At 46.2% G+C, this 15661-nt stretch overlaps 1 pseudogene; it reads right to left on the reverse strand.

The window, feature by feature from the left end:
- Positions 1–251: 251 nt before the first annotated feature.
- LOC102915580 (L-lactate dehydrogenase A chain pseudogene) lies at positions 252–1229 on the reverse strand (annotated as a pseudogene).
- Between the last annotated feature and the right edge of the window lie 14432 nt (positions 1230–15661).

Raw genomic sequence — 15661 nt, forward strand, 5'->3', positions numbered from 1 at the left:
CTCCTGCTTTAGTCTCCAGAGCTGGGATTACAGGTGCACACTGCTACACATGGCTGAGGCTGAACTTGTAACGTGTTTGTTAGACATGTGTATTTCCCATTTGTGATTGAGTTTTCTTTTCTCATTCATAGAAATAGTAAGACAAAAGTCAGGCCTGAGGGCAAACACTGGTAATCCCAACACTTGGGAGGCTGGAGCAGGATGACCGCTGCAAGTCTGAGACTAGCCTGGGCTACATTGTGAGTCCAATGCTAGCATCGACTTAGAACTACAGCTCTCTTCTTCAAGCAGGCCTCCTCCGCAGGAGTCAGAGTCACCTTCACAACATCCACAATCCCATTTTGTCCCAGAATACAGGGGACACCGAGGAAGGTGTCCTCCTTTATTCCATAGAGAACCTTAATCATGGTGGAAATGGGAGACGCTCTCCTAAGATTCTTCACCTTGCTCTTGGCCAAGTCTGCCACCGAGAGGCCGACGGCCCAGGACATAGGATCCTCCACTTGAGCACCTCCTAGGCGTTGTCAGCCACCTGTTTGTGAGCCTTTTCCACTGCTCTTTGTCTGCGTCAGTGCTTACTTAATTCTAGGCCGAGATTCTTCAGGGAGACGCCAGCAACATTTATACCACACCACACAGGCACCCTGGAGCTCCCACGCTGCCAGAGGACCCGTCCGTGATCGCTCAGTGGGTGAACTCCTTTCTCCCACCAGGTAATGGAATGGAGCTGAATCCAGATCGCAACCACTTCCGAGAACTCAGTTTTCAGGAAAGCCGCTTCTCTCCCAAGCCGCAGAGGCTAAGACAGCCCCTGTGTTTGAAGCAACAAGCAGCTCGCAGTTTGGGCTGTTCTTCACCATGTTGGGAACAATGAAGCTGACGATGTTCACCGTTCCCTGGACCACATTGAGCCGGCTCCCTCCCTCTTGCTGGCAGGCTCCTGCTGTGGCAATGGCTAGCCTGGAACTCGCAGTCACACTACAGCCTTTGCCAGAGACCATTTTTGTCGTTCTAAGGAAAAGGCTGCCGTGCTGCAGATCCTTCATCTCTCCCTTCAGTTTGTCTTGCTTGACATCAACAAGGGCAAACTCACCTGCCAAGTCCTTCATTGAGATACTGATGGCACAAGCCATGCCAACAGTGCCCACCCCAACAGCTGGAATCTTGTTCTGGAGGGCCTGCTCTTCCTTAAGAAGAATCACAACCAGCTGGTCCTTGAGGGTTGCCATTTTGGACCTGGAACCAAAAGGGACCACAAGCACACAAGGGGTGGCCTCAGGCACCCGGTGGCATGGTCCAGGTCCCATGGCAGAGGCCTCAGCCAAAAGGAGATTTTTAAAGCAATAGATTTCTCACTGTTCTATTTAATATTGTGTGACCATTAAAAAGAATATTTTCTTCAGGATATTATCTTTCCTTTCTTTTTAGTATCTATATAGATAATATTTCTTGTAACCCAGACTGACCTCAAGCTCACTATGTAGCCAAGAATGACCTTTAACTTCTGATTCCTCTGTCTCTGCCTCCCAAATGCCAGTAATCACAGACACATGCCAGTAACACTCAACTTCCGGGGACTGTTCCTGAGTGGAGAAAGAGGTGCAAAGACCAGCTCTATGTTAAGAAAAGCAAGGCCGGGGAGGACACACACACATTCTTGGGTGTGCACAGACTTGCTTTGGGGTGGGACATAAGAAACTGATTGATACCTTGGGATGGGGCTGTTGGGTGGGGACCGAGGAACAGGGTGATAAAGAGACCCCTTTTGCCCTATTTGCTCCTTGTGGGTTTTGTCCTGTGTCTCTTTTTTCTGTTCTAAATAAGGTTACAGTGGGAAAGCGTGACTAGGAACAGAACTGAAGCGTTAGGACCTTGAATGTTCCCTAAAGACCCGTGTATCAAAGGTTTGGGCCCATGCTGGTGCTGTCGGGAAGTTATAGCACCTCTAAGAGGGGACCTGACTGGGAGTCTTTAGATTGTATGAGGTATGCCTTTGAAGGGCAATAGGGCCTCAGCATCTTCCTTACTCTTGTTCTCTGGCCATGAGGAGAATGGTTTGCCCCCTTGACAACATGTTGTCTCGTTACAGGTTCAAAGCAACAAGGCCAAACCAAACATAGACCCAAACCTTGAAAACACGAAACCCAAACAACCTGCATAAGTTAGTTGTCTCCAGCATTTCATTCTAGTGACAGAATGCAGCCTAACACAAGAATGGTTTTCTCCATGATACAAGCTCAATCTTCAGAGCAGCAGCTATGTGAATTCTTCCCACGGATCTGTGTTCTAGGATACAACCCCATTACTCAGTGCCCTCTGTTGTGGAATATTCCTTTACACTGTGTGAAGATGTGTCACTGTGATTGGCTTAAAAAAAAAAAGCTAAACGGCCAATAGCTAGGCATGAGGTACAGCAGGGACTTCTGGACAGAGAGCTCTGGGAAAAAGAAAGGAGAAGTTGCCAGCAGAGGCAGAGGGAACAGACATGAAGGAGGAGAGGTAAAAGCCACGAGTCATGTAGTAACACATAGATGAATAGAAAAGGATTCATTTTAGTTATAAGAGCTGGTGGGACAAGCCTAAGCTATAGGCCGAGCTTTAATAATTAATAATAAGTCTCTGTGTCATCTTTTGTGAGCTGGCAGTCCAGAGAAAAGTCCACCTACAGTTCTCTCCTGGACCTCTAAGTCCAGCATGGTAGGAACTGTGAATGTGGGCTCTGAGTGGCCAGCACTTAGCTTGTACGGGAAGAGCTTAGTAAGTATAGCTTACTACCAGGATCCAAATCCTACGACTAGAAAAATGGACACACTGTAGACAGAGCAGAGTGAAAAGAAGCCTCAGGGACAAAAGCCTTTAGGAGTGACATGTTCCCTAAAAGCATGTTGGAAGGCATGTCGGTTTTCAGAAGGCCAGGCTGAGGGCCGTGCAGTCATCTGGCTCCCTGGGCTCCAGCTGTACAGCAAGCGACAGAGCTGTGGAAAGAGAACATGCTGGAGGGTCAAATTTCAAAAGGCCGAGAAGCCAAGCACTGAGAAATTTTGAAACTGAAAGGACAAGTTGGCTTCAAGAGACAGAGATCTAAATCAAAGGGGGAAATTTATTGGCATGTGTCATCAAAATAATCTCTCTCCATTCCCCACATTCACTTTCAACTTGGGTCGACTTCATTTTCTTTCAGATTCTTTCAACACACTGGCTTCTAACAACTACAGCTTACAAATAAATGGCCCCAATGTTTTCTAATAGTTACAGTGCAGATCTTTGAACTAATTCCTACTGGTCGGTTTGGGTCACTTGACTGCCTGTGGAATAACCAATGTGTGAAGAAGCACGTGGAAGCCAGAAAGTGATACATGTTCATTCCTCTGTGTGACAAATTTAATCTAAAGGCCAAAATAGAAAGGGTGATGGTGATTTCTCCAAAGAATCAGGGTCCTCGTTATTTTTGTTGTTTTACATTTGTTTATTGTATGGGTGTGTGTGTGCCACGGCACTCTTGTGGAAGTCAGAGAACAACTTGGGAGAGTCAGTTCGCTCCTGTCATGTGTGTTCCAGGTATTGGACTCAGGTTGACAGGCTTGGTAGCAAGCCCCTGTAACAACTGAGCCCTCTCGCTGGCCCAAGATCCTATTTCTAAATACCAAGATGCTGAGCAGGTAAAAACATTAACCGTCTATGATGAGCAAAAACAAAAGGATCAAATGCTGGTTGTTCCCTTAAGAGCAGAGAAGTCCAGGCACGAAGCCTCCCACCTTTAACCCCAGCACTCAGGAGGCAGAGCGTGGCGGATCTCTGTGAGTTTCAGGCCAGCCTGGGCTACAGAGCGAGTTCCAGACCAGCGAGGGCTACACAGTGAGATCCCATCTCAAACAAACAAACAAACAAATCTTTGGAGGGAGAAAGGTTCAAGTGGCAGAGAAGTTGGAGAGACCGGAGACGAGGAGCAGGAGGAGCACTGTTTGACGGAGTCATTCTACTTTGCAGGCCATCTGACCCAAGTCTCCACCTCGCCTAGTCCACCTCCCCAGGGCTCCCAAGTCCCACACAATTGGGGTTCCTTACAAAGCCTCTCTAAACTGACTCGTGGGTGTAGGGATATTGTGCTGTCATTCAGGTCTGATTCTCTAAAAGGCCTGCTTTTCATTGAGCTCAAGTCTAGGTCTCAGCTCGCCCTCGGGATAACTATAAATCCTCTCTCATCACACGATCCTTTGTGCAGCAAGATCGTTTATTTCTGCCCCGGTCTTTTCCCTCTCGGCCAAGCACAACCAGTTCTTTGACCACGTATCTGGTGACATAGTTGCTACATTTTTCTATGACCTATTTATCTTTCTCAAGATTCATGCCCCCAACCCCCGTGTGTGGGCGGGGTGGAGACGATGGTGTATACCATCTGGGCACATGCAGAGGCCAGAGAAGGACATCCGGTGTCCTGCTCTTCCGCTCTTGGCCTTGCTCCTTTGAGACAGGGCATCTTAGTGAGCCTGCAGCTTGGCCGCAGTGACCATCCTGTCTCTGCCCCCTGGGGTTACGGTCGTGTGTGTCCTGGGGATTCGAACTCAGGCATGTCCTCCTGCCTGGACAGCAAGTGCTTTTACCCACCGGAACATCTACCCAGTTCCTCTCTTGTTTTGTGGGGAGACAGGGTCTCACTCTCTAGCCAAGGCTAGCCTGGGGCTCACTATGTAGCAGAGGATGGCCCTGCACTCACAATTCTCTGAGCTGAGCCCCTCAAAAGAGCTAAGATTACAGGCATGCGCCTGGTTTATGTCCATCTTTCAAATCTGTTTGAAAGGAAGCCTGCGCACCGCTGACTCAGCTCATCTGGACACCATGCTTTGCTAACACAGTTTAAGACTTCATGGCCTGCTTCTTTGATACTGTGTCACGGGTCACTCATTTGTGAGCTTATGAGCCACCAAATCGCAGGCCCTATTTCTTATGAATGACTGCCAAGTCAGGCCTTTTGTAACTACGAAAATAGTGTGTTTGGACCCAAATGGGACTTTCTACTTTTCCTTTCAAATCTTTCCTTGTTTCTTTTGGTTTTCATCTAGTCACTTGCCCCGCCAAAATCTGACTTTATAAGCAGGACGTCTTTGCACCTTGCTGTAAACAGAAACTTTTGTGCCCCCTTAGCTCTGTGACCCCTTAGCTCTGTGACCCCTTAGCTCTAGTGACCCCTTAGCACTGTGACCCCTTAGCTCTAGTGACCCCTTAGCACTGTGACCCCTTAGCTCTAGTGACCCCTTAGCACTAGTGACCCCTTAGCTCTGTGACCCCTTAGCTCTAGTGACCCCTTAGCACTGTGACCCCTTAGCTCTAGTGACCCCTTAGCTCTAGTGACCCCTTAGCACTGTGACCCCTTAGCACTGTGACCCCTTAGCTCTAGTGACCCCTTAGCACTGTGACCCCTTAGCTCTAGTGACCCCTTAGCTCTAGTGACCCCTTAGCTCTAGTGACCCCTTAGCTCTAGTGACCCCTTAGCTCTAGTGACCCCTTAGCACTGTGACCCCTTAGCACTGTGACCCCTTAGCACTGTGACCCCTTAGCTCTGTGACCCCTTAGCACTGTGACCCCTTAGCACTGTGACCCCTTAGCTCTAGTGACCCCTTAGCACTGTGACCCCTTAGCTCTGTGACCCCTTAGCTCTAGTGACCCCTTAGCACTAGTGACCATCTCTGATGTCTGGTTCCCCAAAAAAATATGGTGGCTACCTTGCTAATGTCTTGATTGTGTGTTGTAGCCTCACTAGCCAGGGGTGTGTGTGTCTGTTTGTCTGCCTGCCTGTCTGTCTGTGCCTGTGTGCCTGTGTGTCTGTGTCTGTATCTTTGTGTCTGTGAGTGTGTGTCTGTGTCTGTATCTTTGTGTCTGTGAGTGTGTGTCTGTATCTTTGTGTCTGTGAGTGTGTGTCTGTGTGTGTCTGTGTGTCTGTGAGTATGTGTCTGTGTATCTGTGAGTGTGTGTCTGTGAGTGTGTGTCTGTGTGTGTGTCTGTGAGTGTGTGTCTGTGAGTGTGTGTCTGTGTCTGTGTGTCTGTGTGTGTGTCTGTGAGTGTGTCTGTGAGTGTGTGTCTGTGAGTGTGTGTCTGTGAGTGTGTCTGTATGTCTGTGTCTGTGTGTCTGTGAGTGTGTGTCTGTGTGCACGTGTGCTCGAGTGTGTATCTGAGCTTTGACTGGTTGTTTCAGTTAGTCACTGTCAACCTTTGCTCCTAGTTTTGGTTAGTGCCAGCTCTTCTGGACAGACAGACACTCTGGTACCTATGAACTGTTCTGCCTCTCTCCTGTGGCCGCTGTAAGACAGTATCTGGAGCAGCTCTGGAGGATCTGGAGTTAGTCACACTGACCTGCATTAAGGAAGAGCTCTAAAATCATGGTGATGTAGCCAAACTTTCTGGTGAGCTTCCACTCCAAACTGAGATCCATAGATTTGCACATACATCCCTAGCTCCTAACTGGACCCTCTGTCCTACCACTGCATCATCGGGAAGTCCTGATTTCCTGTGACCCCCTCACCTGTTTCATAGAAAACTACTTTTAAGGGGTTGTGACTTGCTTCCAGAGATTCAAAGACCCTCCCTGGTCTAAGACTGGCGTAGCCGCCTGCCATCTTGAAATGCTAATGCCAATATCTCTAAGCTCTTTCCTACCCACCGTTCCAAGAGCACTGCAGTGGACCTTCACATGTAGAAACACATTAAAGTAACTAAAATCCACTGTCCCTTCTACTTCCTGATTTCCACTGTCATCTGTCCCTGACAAGTTTGCTATATCAGCCCCAACAACACCCTCCTATTCACGTGAGCCTGCTTCCACACCAAAAACTCCCAACAGCTAGAGAGATGGCTCAGTGGCTAAGAGTGTGTAGTATTCTTGCAGAGAACCTAAATTAGTTCCCAGCATCCATGGCAGACATCTCATAGCTACCTATGATGTCAACTCCAGGGAATCTGACCTCTTCTGACCTCTGAGGGCACCTGCACTTTTGGACCTTACCTATCTATACACAGACATACACACATCTACACAATAAAAATAAAAAAAAATCTGAAAAATAAATAATAAATAAATAAATCTGGAAAAAAAAAAGCCTCATCCTCCTGTGATTGCGGACATGTACCACCACACCATCAAGAAAGTATTAAAGAGCTGGGCGGTGGTGGCACATACACCTTTAGACCCAGCACTTGAGAGGCAGAGGCAGAGGCAGGCAGATCTCTGTGAGTTCGAGGCCAGTCTGGTCTACACAGTGAGTTCCAGGACAGGCAGGAGTGTTACACCGAGAAACCCTGTCTCAAAAAGCCAAAAATAAATAAATAAATAAATAAATAAATAAATAAATAAATAAATAAATAAATAAAATAAAGATTTTGGAAGAAAACAAAGAAAAAGAAATTCTAAGTACTTTGAGGCTCTAGGAAAGTCCACTTATGATCCAGGTTGAGACTATACAACTGGGATATTTGACACATGACAGAAAGTGAGGTCAAAACAAAGCCACTCCTGTGTCTAAGGGGTGGCACTGTGCCTGGGACAGATACCAACTACCCTCCTACCCCACCTCTCTTAAGAGCAGAGACAGCCTCTCTTACCACAGAACGGGCATCCAGACTCTCCCTTGGCACAGGAGAGACCTCAACTGCTTGTAATGCCTGCCTGTTTGCCAGGATGGATTTCTTCAGAAATTCCGACAACCACCCAATGTCAGATTATGTCAACAGCTCAGACAGTGATATGTTGGTGCCTTGCTGAGTCTCTGAAGGAAAATGTATCTTGAAGAGCAGTAGAAGAGCAGAAGAACCCAGGCTCTCCTGGAGCCTCCACACTTACGTGCCCTTTTTGTATTAGTTTAAAAAGAGGAACCATGTGTTTCCCAGGAGGACTGTCTAATACTCATTTGAAAAGACAAAAAAGGACACTAATAGCACTGGGCCAACTTGTCCAGGTTCCCCAGCTTATGACCATAATAAAGTGAGATCTAGTGGGTATTTTATAAAGATTCCCAGATCCTAAAACTCTCTTCCTTATTGGCACAATTTTAATAGATCACAAGAGGAAAGCAGCTTTTCTTTACATTTTGTAGCTAGGCTGAGATGAGTAACAGAAAGCAAACCTGGACGTGTGGGACTTTTCCCAGCCTAGCAGAAAGTACCTAGAAGACAATCCAAATAACATCACTTCAAGAGAAGCAAAGCTGATACAATTTCTGAGAAACCATTCAGAAGAATGTGTAATCCAGATCCAAGGACACCAGTCTGTTGGCTCCCACCCTGATCATTTGGGCTTAGACACAAGTTTCAAAGGGATAAAAGGATGAAATGATCCTCAAAGCAACTGCCAAAACAAAACTTGAAAATGCTACCCAGTATACTCAGGATTTCTTTGATGGAAGACGGTACCATTTGTGTACCTTGCAGACTGTTTTGAGGGTAAAAATAAAGTATCAGTTACTTCAGAATAATAAAACTGAGAACCATACGGAATAAGAATAGAGAGGAGGGAATGAATTCAAGAACTGATGAGGAGAAAATAAGACCAGCTTTTCTGAAACAGGAGGGAGGAGAGCACTTCTGAAGGGAGACAGGGACGCAGCGTGGTGAGAGGGTGGATGAGGTGATGGATGCTTCTCCATCACTAAGTCATCACCTCAGTCAACCAGAAGTTGAGGGCTCCCTCCGTTTCCCTCACTAGACTCTAAGATCCGTGAGAGCAGTGCTCTGATGTGGATAAAGGTTCCCAAGGTCCCGTGTCAAAGGCTTGGCCCCAGGATGGTGCTGTTGGAAACGGGTAGGATCTTTGAGATGTGGGGCTTGGAGGGAGGGGTTGCGTTGCAAAGGAGGTGGTGAGACTTTGGCCCCTTCATATTGTATCTTCCTTTCTGTTTCCTTCTTGGCCATAAAGTGAGCGAGCCATCATGCTCTACCACATGATCCTTCCACGATGCACTGCCTTGCTGTGTGTCCAAAGCAACAAAATCAATCAATCAAGTTTTGGAGACCCTCCAAAACTGTCAGCCAAAATACACCTTTCCTCTTTATAAGTTGATTGTTGCTGGCATTTTGTTAGAGTAACAGAAAGCTAGATAGCAAGGCAGGGCTTGGATACGTTTTGTTCTCTTTTGTAATGCATGCTGCCTAACACAGTGCATAGAATGTTATTGATTCTCAACTAGAACTTGTTGAATAGCGTGTAGGTTTTAAAGACAGATACGTGGGAGGTATTCTGACTAGCTATGGTAGGAACTGTGTTCTGGAAACAAGAAATGAATAATGGGGCTGCTTCTCTGAGGTTCAGTGGCAGTGGCATACATCGAAAGAGAATTAAATCATCATTTTCCTGAAGCTTAGGAGCAAGAACAGAAAAGGCAATGTTCGGATGGTAATTGTCATGACTAACAGAGTAGGATGAAAAAGGAACGAGGGAGACTGTGAACAGCGGGGGGATGGAGTCCGGGCTAGAAGTAGGTCAACAAGTCATAAAATTACAGTTGCTCTAAGAGCTTTGGGTTTGCAGTAGACAGATTAGCAGCAGGCCAAGCACCCAACTCCAGTTTTCATTATGAATTATGTGAATGTTCAAACATGGACTGTATCTGGTTTATTTTCTCTCGTAGCCTGATCTTTCTAGTTAAATGAATTAGAAAGGGAGGAGAGAAAGAAGGAAGAAGAAATTAAGGAAATGTTTTAAGACTATTAAAATTATGAGCTATTCAGAATTCTGTATATGTATAATACATGGATATGTATGTGCATGAACATGAATATTACAAATACTTACTCCATCCATGCATCTAAATCCACACATTTGAAAACAGACAGCGCAGTTTCGGAATCCCAAGACGCTTGCTACGGAATGACTCCTCTTGTACTCGACACTGACCACAGGAAAGGTAACTCAAGGAGGTCGTGTAATACATGGACCCAACATGACACGGAACCTGGGCCGAGCACCCTCCTCTGACCAGCAACATCTACAGCATTTTCAGCTTCTGTGGGGAGGTTTTGATTTGAACAAAGCCGTGGAAACATTGCAGCTCTGGGTTCCATCTCCCTTCCTGTCCTTGGGATACATTGTACAAAGTGTTGCTTTTTATCGCAGGATATTAAAGTCCTGGAAACAATTTGAAATTGACTTTAGCTACTTCTTTCCCGGGAAGCACTGTCTAACCATTTGAGAATCTTATTTTCTTTGATTGCTGATAGGAATGCTGGGTTGGCAAAGTCAATTCTGCTCCAAACTTGTGGTGTTCTTTGAAAATTCTCAAATATGAATTTTGTCAATTAACAAAGGGTGCTAAATCTCACCACCCTGACCTCTAGCTCCAAATATCTATCAGCCAATGTACTCAAGGTCTTACATGCTACCTCTTGCTATCTTTTTACATCCCTTAGACCTTCGATTAGCCCTTTGGATTTCTGACCACATTGACTAGGAAATAACTATTTAAGTATGCCTTCCTCTAACACATTTTTAATGGGATTCCCCTGGCAAAAGTAGATGGGATTTTAAAAGTTGGAACGATACTAGAAACAGAATTGTTTTTGGTAATTGCAAGTGAGTTTCCTGGCTAGTCTATAGACAGCTAAAGCGACAGTTCTACTGAACAGAATGGATGTGCGTGGGGATGGACATTGAAAAATCCGTCTGTCCAGCCCAGCAGTAGCTATTCTGTGCTTTGGAGACTTCCTCCACTGCTTTCTCCTTCTTCAAATATCTTCTATCCTCCTACTGTTGAGATCCCCACAAAAATGTTGAACAGGATTTGAAAGGAAATTAAAAAACAGAGATAGCACTTCAGAAAAGATATTACTGGGAGGAATAAAGTTTTCTTTCTTCTATAAAAACTTCCTGTGACACACTATGTTCAAATGAAGGCCACTAGATCTACTAACCACTCATTTTAAAATAACACTGTTGCTAACAGCGACAGCCTCTCAGCTATTCCTAAATTTCAGGCATTATGCTTAATACTTAGTGTTAGTACTATTAGTTTACCTAAACTTCACAGAGACTATGAAGAAGGTAGATCATCACTGTCATTATAAAGATGAAGGAATGAACCTAAGGGACCATAATGTAAGGTCATCCATCCCCCAATATTAACAATTTCATCCCTTTGGCTGAAAAGGCTCTAAGAATCTAACTGCGCATGGGTCTTTTGTTTTGTTTTGCTTTGAGACAGGTCTCACTATACAGGCCTAGCTGGCCTGAAACTCCTATGTAGACAGGTTGGCCTTAAGCTCATGTAGATCAGCCTACCTCTGCTTCCCATGTGCTTCAATTAAAGGCATGTGCCACTAGCCTGGTCACAATAAACTTCTTTATTCAGCTTTCCATTAGCCTCACAGCCCAGGGTACCAGTCCCACGACCCCCACAGCATTATCGGGGGGCAGTGGGAAGACCAGTCTCCCAGGGCTGTTACATGTCATATGATGGTTGATATTGTGTGGACTGCATTCTCACATCAGAATTCTCCAGCCATGCCTTTCCTCTCCTTTTCTTCCAACAGCACAGCATCGCACTGAGAACACCGAATGCTGTGTACCCGGGCTATGCAAGCCCAGGACGGAGTGCCCTGATCACAGTACTTTGTATCAGGGTTCTGGGTCATATCTGAAAATGTTCCTGTCTGAACGCCAGTCCACCCCTGCTTCTTTGCTTTTGTTCGGAATATTTCCACTCTCTAGACAGTACTGCAGCTGAATGCTAAAGCCAACGCTGGAGGCTAAAGCCAACGCTGGAGGGCTAAAGCCAACGCTGGAGGGCTACCCATCTGTTAAGATTATATTTTGTAAGTGAGGACTTTATGCTTCTCTGCATTGGAATATAATCCTGTTTGCTTATACAACTGACAGTACTGGTTTGTCGGCATGTATACACACAAAAAGATATCGCTCTTGGTTCAAAAAACGATAGCAGGTGAATTACAGATGCAAATAATTCAGCCCAAATCATCTCAAGTTGGGGAAGAAATGGGAACAGAGGACTTACTGTGGAAGTGTGCTAAGCACACAATGACTGTCCTGTCACATCTGTACACGGGCTGAAAGGAGACCATGCACATGGATCTAGGCTTTCTCTAAGCCAAGGGACAAAGTGTCAGTTCCACAAGAGGAAAACACATAATTATAAACAAGGGAAATGACCATGACAGGTGTTAAAAACAAAGAAAAATATTTTTCAGACATTGTCAGAGAGGTGAAATATAACAACAAATTCCATCACCATTTCTTACACAAGCTTCATGTAGGCATAAAATCATATACCAACGTGAAAAAAAACAAAACACTCCCAAGCCAAAGTGGATTCACTAAGGGCATCTGAGAGGAAGGAGCCACAGCAGGAGACTGGGAGCTGGAGAGGGCAGGGACAGGATGGTCCAGGCACAGCCCAGGGCTCAGGCATTGGCACTGCCAGCTCAAAGTGACACTCATTACCAAGATGATTGTGAGATTCTCCTATTGTCCAATCCAGGACTCTGTGAAAACGAAAGAACATATTGTTAACTAGCAAGCCTCTGCAACATGTCCTGAGCATGTCCTGAGCAAACTGGGACACATGGTCACTCAGTCCCTTGGCATGCCGTCCCACAGCAATGTTCAAGAGAGCTTCCGCAACAGGCATAATCCTTGGCTGTCCTGAGCAAACTGGGACACATGGTCACTCTCAGTCACTGCTCATCAAGCCCAGGCATGCATGCTTCCCCCACAGCAACACTGCTATGAACCTAATGAGCCAAACTCATCCCATCCAGCATCGGGTAAGTCTAACCTGCTCTACTTCGAGGTCACCAACACAGGGTGAGCTTGCCTATCATCAAACAGGGAAAGTAATTAAGAAAGATGGGATAAGAAATTGGGAGCCGTGACCTGAAAATCTAGTCTCCATCAAGAAAATGTGAGTGTCTGAACAACAAGTACAGGGCCATAAAGAGACTGCATGCAGTGGGTCCCATGAAAAGGAACCCTTCTCCCCCGGCACTCTGTGAAAGAAAGGCCCAATGAGAAATCGATTGTAAGACAACTTCCTGAAATTGAGCGTTGCCATAACGAAGCTCTGAGGCTGTGGTTTCCAGACATGTGGGATGAATTACCCAGAGAGCTTCTTAAATACTAGATCCCAGGACTCCGGCCCCATCAGTCGTGACTCTGTTGTTCTGAGATAGACCCAGGGATGAATTTTAATAAGCTCGCCCAGGTGATGCTAACCCTTCTCCTTGAGAAGTGCCGCCCTAAATATTGTTGAAGTAGCCCTTCATGGAGTTCCCACTCCCACGCCAGCAGGAAGGAGAACCTAGGGCCAGCCTTACAAACGAGTCCTGTGATGAAGGTGGGCCATGAGGGACAGGGGAGGGGAAATCTGAGCAGCTCAGCCTTCGGCTACCGGAAGGACTTTTCTATCAAGGGACCTGCTCTCCATTTGGGAAAGAAAAGGCTTCTCCTTGCCAGGCTCCCTGTATGATCCTAACAAGAGAACAGCTCAAGCAGGGACACGGAGACTCTATTTTTAAAACTCCTATTTGGAATATCCCTATCCTGGTGAGTTTCCCCAGACCTGGTAACTGTAGCTAACACTTACTAATGGTGTACTGTGTGCCTAGCCTTGATCCATTCTCATTTAGTCCTGAGAACGGCCCAGTAGGGTAGGTATTTCTGTGCCCGGTTTATAGCTGGGCACATTAAGCAGAGTCACTGTGATTGATGCACATACACCGGCCACTAGCAGCGTGGTCGGTATCCATGGCACCTCTCCAGTAATTTATGCCACAACCTTTACAGGTTGACACTGGTCTTGGCACTGTGACTTACAGAAATTTCCCAACTTTCCCAGGGTCCCACAGCTAGACTGGAAACTCTGCAATTTCACAGATAAGAACAAGGAGGGAACTGGATAAGAAGAAATGTCTAGGCTCTGATGGGAAGACCGTTGAGTCACCCTGGAAAGCAGCTAGGTGGAAACACAGCAAGTGTGAAGAGGCGCGTGGCAGTGATCAGTTGTGCTAACCAAGAGTCTCCACGTCTTTCTGGAAAGCAAAGGCCCAAGACAACCGTCCTGTTAATGCCAATGGAGAATCAGGCCTGAGTTGTCTGCCATTCCTGAAGTGAATTTCCCACCCCCCTGCCCCAGGAAACAACCCTAAGACCAAGCTTCTTGAGGCTGGGGATGTGGCTCATTTGGTAAAGTGCTTACATGAGATGTAAAAGGTCCTGAGTTCAATCTCCAGCATAAGACTAGTCCATGCCTATAATCCCACAGCAAGGAGACAGAGTCAGAAGTTCAAGGTCATCCTCAGCTAAAATCAAGCTTCTTGGCCTCTAGTAACCTTAGGCAGAATTAATGTTTCTATAATGTTCTTAAATCATATTTTTGGCCTTAGTATTAAACTGTACCTTTAAATGAGCTAATTACTTTGCTTTTGAGATAGGGTCTTATTATACAGCCCAGGATGGGCTTGAACTTGCTACACAGCCTAGGCTGGTCTCAAACGCACAATCCTCCCACCTCAGCTTCAGCCTCCCCACTGCCGGATAGCAGTTCGCCACCACACCAGGTTTCTTTGTTGTGTTTTCACTAGAGACAGGGCCTCTTGCTGTAGATCAGGCCGGCCTCAAACTCACCGAATCCACCTGCCTTGGCCTCCAGAGTGCTAGGATTAAAGGTGTGTGCTCCCACGCCTTGCTGGAGTGATTTTCTGTGTGTCATTTCTCTGCCAAGTTTACAATGGCTGGAGGGCAGGGATGAGATGAGGCTTTGGTGTCTCTCTGGGTGTGTCTCATGTCCGCAGCTAAGCTTCTCCCCTTCCTTCTTCTTTCCCTGGTGCCTGGCACCGAAGTGTAGTGTGAAGACCTGAGAGATAATAACGTAGAGCCTTCTGTGGAAAATCAGAGAAGTCATAACGTAGTACCTTCTGTGGAAAATCAGAGATAAGCACAGGGTTGCTGTGTAACCAGATAGGCTTAACTTACACAGTGAGGCCCAGTGGAGACTGGGAGGTGAGCTAGGCAGAGGAGAGGGGAGGGAGAATTATAGACAGAGTGACACGTACAATGTTAGGTGGCCCTACAAAGAAAGTGAGGGTAGGAAGGAGACAGAAGGCAGAGAAGAAGGGAGGCAGGAGCTACTTCAGGAATTAGCTGAGGAAAATGTCACCTAGACTGTGATTCTGGTGAAGGGGCTTGGGATTGGTGTGTGGCAGACGGAGCTAGCTCTGGAGCCAGACGGCCCGATGGGCTACACCTCAGCCCTGTTACTACCAGTTACGGAACTGACCGAATTACTTAATCTCGAGCCTCAGACTCTCGTTTGTTAATCTGTTGTTAATATCAACACCTATCTTTGGGGCCTTGTGATAATTAAATGGCTTAATGCTAATAAAACAGGGCAGGGCTTGTCATGTAGGATGTACCCAATAAGGAGTAGCTATTATTTAATCCCACTCTTCTCTCTCATTCCCCGTTTTTATTGCATTCCACACAGGCCTTACCAATTATACCCCAAGACAAATATGCAAACCATCCATTTCTGTTCCCACAGTCTCAGCCTCCTTAGAACTGTGGCTTCTTTATTGGATCCCTTCGACGGTCTTTAACTAGTCTTCCTGGTTCTAGTGTTGGTTGCCATAGTTTGATCCATAGAACAGCCAGAGATAGGTTTCAAAT

This window comes from Peromyscus maniculatus, chromosome 20 (genome assembly GCF_049852395.1).
Source record: "Peromyscus maniculatus bairdii isolate BWxNUB_F1_BW_parent chromosome 20, HU_Pman_BW_mat_3.1, whole genome shotgun sequence".
Lineage (NCBI taxonomy): Eukaryota > Metazoa > Chordata > Mammalia > Rodentia > Cricetidae > Peromyscus > Peromyscus maniculatus.